Below are 10,160 nucleotides of genomic sequence, written 5' to 3' on the forward strand. Positions count from 1 at the left end.
GACTGTGACATGGTCAGTGACATAACCAGTCAATGACGTGTATAACAGTGACTTGGTCAGTGACATGTGTATAACCTTACAAATTGTAACCTGACCGCCAGTAACTTGGCCAATAACATAACCAGTGCCTTGAGGTTAACAGTGACCTGGCCAATAACCTTACAAACTAAGGACTTGGCCTAGCCAATGACATGTGTATAACAGTGACTTGGTCAGTGACATGTGTATAACCTTACAAACTATAACCTGACCAGTAACTTGGCCAATGACATAACCAATGCCTTGAGGTTAACAGTGACCTGGCCAATAACCTTACAAACTAAGGACCTAGCCTAGACAATGACGTGTATAACAGTTACTTGGTCAGTGACTTGACAGTTACTTGGTCAGTGACTTGATCAGTGACTTGACAGTTACTTGGTCAGTTACTTGGTCAGTGACTTGACAGTTACTTGGTCAGTGACTTGGTCAGTGACGTGTCTTGACAGTTACTTGGTCAGTGACTTGGTCAGTGACATGTGTCTTGACAGTTACTTGGTCAGTTACTTGGTCAGTGACTTGACAGTTACTTGGTCAGTGACTTGGTCAGTGACATGTGTATAACCTTACAAACTGTAACCTGACCAGTAACTTGACCAATGACATAACCAGTGTCTTGAGGTTAACAGTGACATGGCCAATAACTTGGGGTTAACAGTGACTTTGCCAGTGACTTGAGGTTAATAGTGACATGGTCAGGGATTGACAGTGACATGGTCAATGAGTTAGTGAGGTCACTGCCCAAGTCACTGTTAACCTCAAGTCACTGTTAATCACATGTCACTAACTAACTAACCATGTCAATGATCATGTAACTGTCAATCGCATGTCACTTGCCAAAATCGCATGTCACTTGCCAACTCATTGTCAATCACATGTTACTGGCTATGTTACTGTTATACACATGTCGGTGACTTGAGGTTAACAATAACTTGGCCAGTGACATAGCTCGTGGCATGACCAGTAACTTGGTCAGAAATTGAGAGTGACATGATCAATTCAGAAGATGCCTAAAACTTGAATTGCTGCAAAAGGTCCATAAAAATAATGTTTCATTAAGTCAATCACTGTTAACCTCAAGTCACTAGCAAAGTCACAGATCATGTCACTGTCAACCTCTAACCAAGTCACTGTTAATCTGGTCAGCTCAAGTAAGTGACACGGCCAGGTCACTGTTAACCTCAAGTCACTGGCTATGTCACAATCATGAATATGTCACTGACCAAGTTACTGTCCATTTCACTGATCATGTAATTGTCAATCGCATGTCACTTGCCAACTCATTGTCAATCACATGTTACTGGCTATGTTACTGTTATTTGTAATATTCATGATCAACACTTTCTACTGAATGTTCTCATGGGTAAGGTTGACTATACAGAGAATCTTTAAAAGAAAACTACAAGAACTAATGAGCTCCATTTGAAAAGACCAATTATGTTCTGGCATAGAATTAGCACCTTTTGTTATTAAAACATCAATGCCGCAAGCAATTGTATATCTTGGTAGCGAGTACAAATTGAAAGTTCAGAGAAACCAAACAGAAGAATACATAATTAACAATCCAAATTTCATTTCAAATGTGCTTGGAGTATCAAGAACCCTGAGATCCCCATCCTTATCAGCCAGGCACCTTGTACGATCCTCTATAGCGACCTACATCTTCACCCATTAAACATACAGTGGGATACCTAGCCATCTCTTCTTCTAATTCTTCTCATAAGGCTTAAAAAAGAAGAAGTTCATGCCTAGAAAAAGAATGCATAACTTATTAGTTTTATCCTCAGTAAATTTCAGAGGAACCATATCACCATCAATCAAGGCCAAAGAAATATCTTTTATGATATTGGGCATAGTTTTATGTAGACGCAGATCTGTTTGGCATACATAATATTAGTTTAACTTATAAGCTACTCATCAATCTCACAACAAACATTACAGCATGCCACAGTGACAGTTCAGGTGGTAAAAATGTGTGGTAATGCCTACAAGAAAATTCAATGGAAAGGGGAAAACAAAAGTAAGGCAGTAAACTCAATCATGAATACAATACATATCTCAAAGTATAAAGTCAACTTGAAAATTATCAATACAATATATGAATATAGCAATGTATATCTTTACGCAACTTAAAATGATCAGCTTAGCATACTAAGTAGTATACTAACTAGGAAATACAACTACAATGTGATATCAGCTTACATACAGTAGTATTTTACTATTAGAGTTACCATTTGTCCTCTAATACCTGATTCTAACTATCAATTCACTTTGATTAAGCAAGTCCATGAAACCCCCAACTTAAGCTCTTAATTCAATAAATTTATTTTACACTGAAAGTTTCAGACACTACACTGAAAATAGCACTCAGGTGTAAATTCTATCTCAATTCTACGCTAGAAATCATACAACCATAGATTCTTAACATTGACTACCACACAGTTACCATCTCCAAAACCTGTGATCTCAAAACTATATCAGAATCAAATTTAGCAAAAACAACAGAAGCATAACAGTAAAGAGCTAAAAACTTCACATAGACATACACAGGAGCAGCAACTTTTGTCTACACATAAACCAACAAGTAATAAAAAAATAAAAAAAATAAAAATTCAGAACTCAATCCACTACAAATAACAAAATCAAATCAACAGCAACAAAGAAAACTAAACTCCAAAGATATGGAGTTAAAAAGATGATTACCGCAACATCATTGGTGCTCAACTAATCGGTCTGGAGAGCTATAGCATTCGGGTTAACTCCAGCATCAGATCTAACCACAAGAAAGCCAGTCTTCCTCCCTGAATCAAACCAAAAACTAGAAACTCGATTAACTAACTAATTAATCAATTAAATACAAAAACTCGAGCTTTATTATTACTAGAGCAGAGTGGGTAGACCTGGGAGGGATCTAGGGGAAGGGAGGTGGAGTTTCCGGGAGGATATGGCGGCGGAAGTGGCTCCGAAGACGGTGGCCATTTGAGATCAAATTTGAATGAGAAGAAACTGAAATCGAAGCCAAGGAAGACGAATCTCCACCGGAGGGGAACAGGCTTCCGCCAGACCGCCCAACCGTAGCGGCCAACTTGAAAAAAAAAAGCTCCTCATGCAATTGATTCCTCAAACTCCATCAAATTCACGCTTCCACAAAGCAAAATCCAAAACCGAAAACCACAAAGCAGGAATAGATCTTGAAAAGCTCAAGAATGAAACCGGACCTGAGGAACTCCGAAGCAACTCCTGGAAATACGCGCCGCCGCTACCAAATATCTCCAACTCCACAAAGCCGATTCAAAGCTTCCGCTCCGGCGAAGAACGCATAAACGACGTCGTAGGGGATCAGACGTACTGGACGCCATTGGAGAGAGAGAGAGAGAGAGAGAGAGAGAGAGAGAGAGAGAGAGAGAGAGAGAGAGAGAGAGAGAGAGAGAGAGAGAGAGAGAGAGAGAGAGAGAGAGAGAGAGATTTTGGTAAGAGTCGAGTGGGCTTAGGTAACGGAAGAGGGAGAGAGACAGCTGCTAGTGGCAGCTTTGGTAATTAAACTTAACTTTAGTGGCAGGTCGTTAAGAGGTGACCTTAATTATCATAGGGTATTTTGTGTTATCTGAATTATAATAAGGCACTTCCAAATGACCTCTTTTATCATTGGCCCTAATAATAATAATAATAATAATAATAATAATAATAAAATTATTTAAGGACAGGTTCCGCTAGCTGATTTACGGTTTAGGGAGTCGACTGCAGTTAATACAGGTTCAGTTTTGATATTGTTATTAATGTAGTTAATACAGCATTATTGTCTCATGTAGAACTGATACATACTCCTATATATTGTAAAGAATGTAATTGTACCAATAAATGAGAATCTATTTCTACATAGTATCAGTAGTTTAGGGTGTCAAACTTACCTCCTGTGTCGTGTTCCTCTTTCTCTCTAGCTCCTACTTCCTCCTTTCTCATGGCTTCTTCCTCGTCTAATCCTCCTTCCCAAAATACTGCCCAGTTTACCAAACTCAATGACACAAACTACCTGGTATGGCTCCGTCAGGTTAAACCTTACCTTCATGGTGCCAAACTTTGGGGCTATGTCGATGGTTCTATTCCTGAACCCTCTGCCACCACCACCACCGCTGCCACTGATGGCCATCCTGCCACCTCTGTTCCAAATCCCGAGCACGAAAAATGGTTCACCACCGACCAACAAATTATAACCATCCTCACAACATCTTTGACCAAAAATGTAGCTCGATCGTCTTACCATTGAATTTGATACATCCAAGGGGATATGGGACTGCCTAGCCCGCCACTTCTCCCAACATTCCGTTGCCAGCACCACCAGCCTCAAGCTCTAACTCTTTGATCTTCAAAAGGGCTCCTAATCCGTCGATGAGTATCTTCAACAGGCCAAATCCATTGTTGATTCTCTGGCCTCCATCAATCAATCGGTCTCTGATGCTGATCTGGTCGTCACCACCCTTCATGGGCTTGGTCTAGATTACCTCATGCTCCATACCGCCCTTGCCCAATCCTCATCCCTCCCTCATGCTCTAGCCACCATTCACTCCTCTCTCTGGCATAATCATCTGGGTCACCCTTCGTATCCAGTTTTAGCTTTGTTAAAGACTGCTCTTGGATCTCATTCTACTTTTAATAATTTTTGTCGTGATTGTGCACTTAGCAAATCACATCATTTACCCTTCCTTTCCAATAATGTATCTGCTACAACTCTATTTCATATTATTCATAGTGATGTTTGGATGTCCCCATTTTGTCTATTAGTGGCTTTAAATACTATGTTTTTTTCACTGATGAATTCTCCCGTTACACTTGGATTTTTCCAATGAGTCGCAAAAATGAGGTCCTTACTGTAGACACAAGAAATTTAATGAAAATAAAATTCATTAAATAAATCGGTCAATCTTTGAAATTTTGACTAAACAAGCTTAGTTGACACATGGGTCCTACAAAAGGCACACGTGGCTCATATGTCACCAAAATTATGTGAGCTTCGAGGATGACACATGTCAAAACACGAGTGATCCATTGATTGAATGACGTGGAAGCATCAATTGTGGAACCTTCAAATTATCGCTGATTGATTGTTGCTCGAGTTAAGTATTTAAAGCGGATCAATCGCATTCAACTGATTGATCTCTATGAAAATCAAGTATTAAATACAAATATCGATCAGATTAAATTGTTTAATTTTGATTGAAATCAAGTATTAAATTCAAATATCAATCAGATTAGATTGTTTAATTCTGATTGAAATCGGGCATTAAATCAAATCGAAATTGATTGTCATATTCCTTAGATAAAAGATAATTAAATCAATCAATTAAAACTGATTGATTTAATTACGCAATTACGGAATGCGATTAATGCTATGTCATCGAGACGCCGATACTATAAATACCCCCTCTCAGATCAAGAGAAGGACTTCAGCCAGAAAAGAGAAGGAAATACTCTCAAAATTCTTGAAGCCTCCCAAGCACGTGTGAAGAACCATCCAGCTGCCAAATAGCCGGTTCCTCACCAACCTCAAGTCAAAACGTTCGTCACGTGCCAACTCTCGTGACTATCTTCCAACTCAAGATCAAGCGTCAAGCCCTTGAGTGAAATTCATCGTCGGAGATTGAATCAGAGGATTACCAAAGATTGTAACCTGCACTTGAATTAATAAATATATTATTTTTGTACACGTGTCTGCATCTTGTTTGTTTTCAGATTTTCGTGTTTACAAATTGGCACTCCCGGTGGGATTTCTTTGCCTCTCATCTCCTTCTCCGTAAGACGATTCCAAACAAATACGTTCCAGCAATGGCTTCCAAGATCATTCAAGTCATCTCGAAGAACAAGTCCAAGACAACGACCACCAAATCGAGCAGCAGCTCATCTGGTCATGTCACTCGAAGCATGGCAAAGGTTCAGCCAACAACATTTGTGGCTTTGCCTTCTAAGCCTCGCCAACCAATCATCACCCTGGAAAGTTTGGGGGCAGGGAAGCATGTCCCTCGAAGTGAAGAGAGACAAGATACAAAATCAAGGGATCGGTCGTTCTCACCTGCCTCTAAAGACAATTCAAGCACCGGATCATACCATGGAAGTCCTGATCCTGAAGAAAATAACACTTCTGGGATGCGGTCAGACAGCACGTCTCACCTCTCAGCAATGCAAGTCATGATGACTGGGGCATCCACGCTCAAGGAGCAGGTAGCTAATCTGATGGAGGCAGTTCAAAAGCTCACCAATACCGTCGAAGAAAAAGATATGCAGATTGCTCAACTTTGGAGTAGGCTTGAGAAACAAAATGATGAGGATTCTGCTAGGATTCCGTACATGGATGACAAAGACAAACAAGAAGAAACGTCAAAGACAAATGACAAAGACAATGATGGCCAACTTGGTTCTTAGTCCGTCCAGCAGCTGCAAGACATGATCAACAACTCCATTAGAGCTCAATATGGAGGTACCTCTTGTGATTCCCTCACATATTCCAAGCCATACACAAAAAGGGTGGATAGCCTGAGGATGCCCTATGGGTATCAGCCGCCCAAGTTTCAGCAATTCGAGGGGAAGGGCAATCCAAAACAACATATTGCTCATTTCGTCGAGACTTGTAACAATGCAGGAATGGAGGGAGATCATCTTGTTAAGCAGTTTGTACGTTCATTAAAAGGCAACGCCTTCGAATGGTACACTGATCTGGAACCTGAATCAATCGACAGTTGGGATCAGATGGAGCATGAGTTCCTGAATCGTTTCTATAGCACGAGACGTACAGTGAGCATGATGGAACTTACTAGCGCCAAGCAATGGAAGGATGAACGCGCAATTGATTACATCAACAGGTGGCGTTCGTTGAGCCTCGATTGCAAAGATCGACTGTCAGAAGTATCTGCGGTGGAAATGTGCATCCAAGGTATGCACTTTGATTTGCTATATATTTTACAGGGAATCAAGCCCCGTACGTTTGAAGAGCTAGCTACGCGAGCGCACGACATGGAGTTGAGTATAGCTAGCCATAAAGGGAAGAAAGAGTCAATTGTTGACCAAAGAAAAGACAAGGTCTTCGGAAGCAATGGTAAAAACATAACCCGTTTGGGAGCGACCTTTGTGAGGGTCAGAGAGATACCTTGCATCAGTAAAACCCATCAAGACATCATTGTCATTTTGATGGAGGGGAGGAGGAGTAGGACGCCGGCCACCATGGATAGTGGCGTCGACGGCTACATTATGGAAATTGGCATTTTTCCTTATGGGGTCCGATCCCAAATTCTCGTCATTTCTTTTCTCTCTGTAGGGATAGAACAAGCTCATATCTATTGTACATTTTAAGTAACGAAAGATTGCCTTTATTCCAGTCCAATGGTGATGCGTTGGCGCGGGGCTATATCTAGCCAACAAGTTCATAACAATTGAGGTGTCCGGTCTTGTATTGTGTTAAGTACAATAATGCGCCTATTGTACATAAGTAAGCACTTCTGCTATTAACACGTCTTCGTCATCATCCCTGGGATGAAATGGATCCCTTTTAGGGCCAAGACTACGGACGACCATGGGAGTGCATTTTTGACTTTATCAAAATGTCAAGCATTTATTGACACGGTATACAAGTTCTAAATCTAGACAAAACCGTTTTCTCCCAAGGTCCTTAATCTCAAACTCGGATTTCAGGTGTTCAACAGTTTCCCTTAACTCTTAAGGTTTCCAATTATGTTTATCAACATAAACCACGACAATTGCAAATCCGGAACTTGTCATGGAAACACATGGGCATAGTTCATCACATCCCTTCCCAATCAAGTAGTCACTTTAGTGAGCATTTCAACCTCGTTGCAAACATACTCTGTGGTCTAGAGCCACTTGACTTGGGTAAATGAAGTTCACAAGAACCTTCATTATATTCCGTATCTAGATCCCCATAAAGATACGTCGTAGTGACCACATTCGTAAGCTGCATGTTCAGTTATTTGGAAACTGCCAAACTGACAAGGTAGTGGAGTGCAATGACATCCATTACGAGAGAATATGTCTTCTCGTAGTAGATTCCAAGGCGTTTTGTGAGAAGCCTTGTGCCATAAGGTGAGATTATCATATCTTTTTCTCATCACGCTATTTAACGAAGACCTATTAATGTCAAGAGGTTTTATGTTTGGAGGTGTTGGCATCTCAAGCCTGAAATCCTTCCTCTTTGTTAGTGAATCCAATTCAACCTGGATCACATCTTACCATTTAGGCCAATTTTCTTTACGTTTGCATTCTTCAACAGAGTAAGGTTTGATGTCATTGGTCTCAACAATTCCACGTCCTCATGTACACTAGTGTAGTTCATAGAGATATCTATATTCTCAGGAATTGGTTCTAACATTGAGGCGTCCCCCAACGATGTCTCTTGAGCATAACCACAATCCAAAATATTCTCATGAGACGGATTTTGAGTATCAATGATCAATGTATCAAGTTGTGCCAAACTCGCTCTCTTCTTAGGGCTAGAATCCATCGAACCTATGGGTCTCCTACGTTCTCTAACGGAACCCATGGCCTATGAAGCCATTATGCCACCTTGTGGCGTCACCATACCACCATCCATGGTGGTGGTGCCGTACCCATCTTCTCTGGGTGGCACCATGTCCTCTTGTGGGGACATTAATCCTTGCATGCATGTTTGCAGCAGGTATATGTGATCTCATCACTTTTAGGGAATCAAGATGAGACATAGTGGGGACAGACCACGACAATTCTTGTCGTTTCTGTTTAACGTTGACGTTCTAATCTCTCCCTAACGAGGGGAAGACTGTCTCATCAAAGTAACAATCCGCAAATCCAGCGAAAAAAAGAGGTCACCTGTCAAGGGTTCTATATAGCGGACTTATAGTTGGAGACTCATGTCCAACACAAATATATATATATATATATATATATATATATATATGCATTCGTTGCAATGACTCTTGTTGATGCGCTGTGGCGGCGCAATTGGCACATAAACCGCACACTCAAATATGCATAAGTACGAAATATTAGACTCGAACATAGTCACTAGCTGTAACGTGAATAAAAGTTGAGTGGTTGCTATGAGTCGTAGACAAATTAGCATAACTGCATACGATATTGCATAACCCAAGTGGAAATATTGGTGCGCATTACCAAAGTCCGGGCTACCATCGTAGTCTTTTAATGGTGGCTGTTCCGCGAGACCAATTGGGTGTGTACATGGGAATATGATACTTGATATCAATACCCAATGATATGCAATAGTCATCGAAATTTTTTGATGTAAACTCTCTAGCATTATCAAGTCAAATTGACTGAAGAGGATGATCTGGGTAGTGAGCCCGTAGCCATATGTTATGTGCTAGGAGTGTAGTATAAGCAGCATTACGAGTGGATAATAGCACAACATGTGACCAGCATGTTTGCGTATCAACCAACACCATAAAACATCTATACGGTCCGCAAGTTGGTTGATCCGATCCACATAATTCCCTTAGATTCTTTGTAAGAATGGAATTATTTCCTTAGTGTCCTTTGCATAGGATGGTCTCGATCCTAATTTTGCTCAAGAGCAGGCTTTGCAAAACGAAAGATGGGCTTTAGAAGCAACCAAATAAGAATTTGGTTGAGCCACGAAGTCACAATTGACTTTAGAAGTAGAAAAAGGAGTCAAAGAGGAGTCCATGGCGTCAAAGCCATGTTGTTGCCGTAGGGGGTAGACGACACCTGCCCTAAGTGGTCGGTCATGCACAGTCTTGGCACTGTGTGGCGTATCTGCTTCTCCTCGAACTGATTTTTGGTTCTTACTTCTCTTCGTTTTGAAGAATGGATGTCCGTGTGAAGTCTTTAATAGACGGATCATCATATCACGACCTGGGTGTGCCAAACGGTCATGTCAAAGCCTATATGTGTCAGAATCCCATAAATCATTTCTCATGACATGGTTGGATTCAATGACTCGAATAATGGTTGCATACAACCCACTAGAGCGACACATAAGTTTCTAATACTCGTTTATGCCCGTAGTCATTAGAGGTGATGCAAAGAAACTCTTGTCCATTCTCACAATGTGTTTCCACATGAAAACCATTGGCTCTTATATGTTTCAAATAAAGTTCGAATTA

The sequence above is a fragment of the Rosa chinensis genome, chromosome 1, assembly GCF_002994745.2.
Source record: "Rosa chinensis cultivar Old Blush chromosome 1, RchiOBHm-V2, whole genome shotgun sequence".
Lineage (NCBI taxonomy): Eukaryota > Viridiplantae > Streptophyta > Magnoliopsida > Rosales > Rosaceae > Rosa > Rosa chinensis.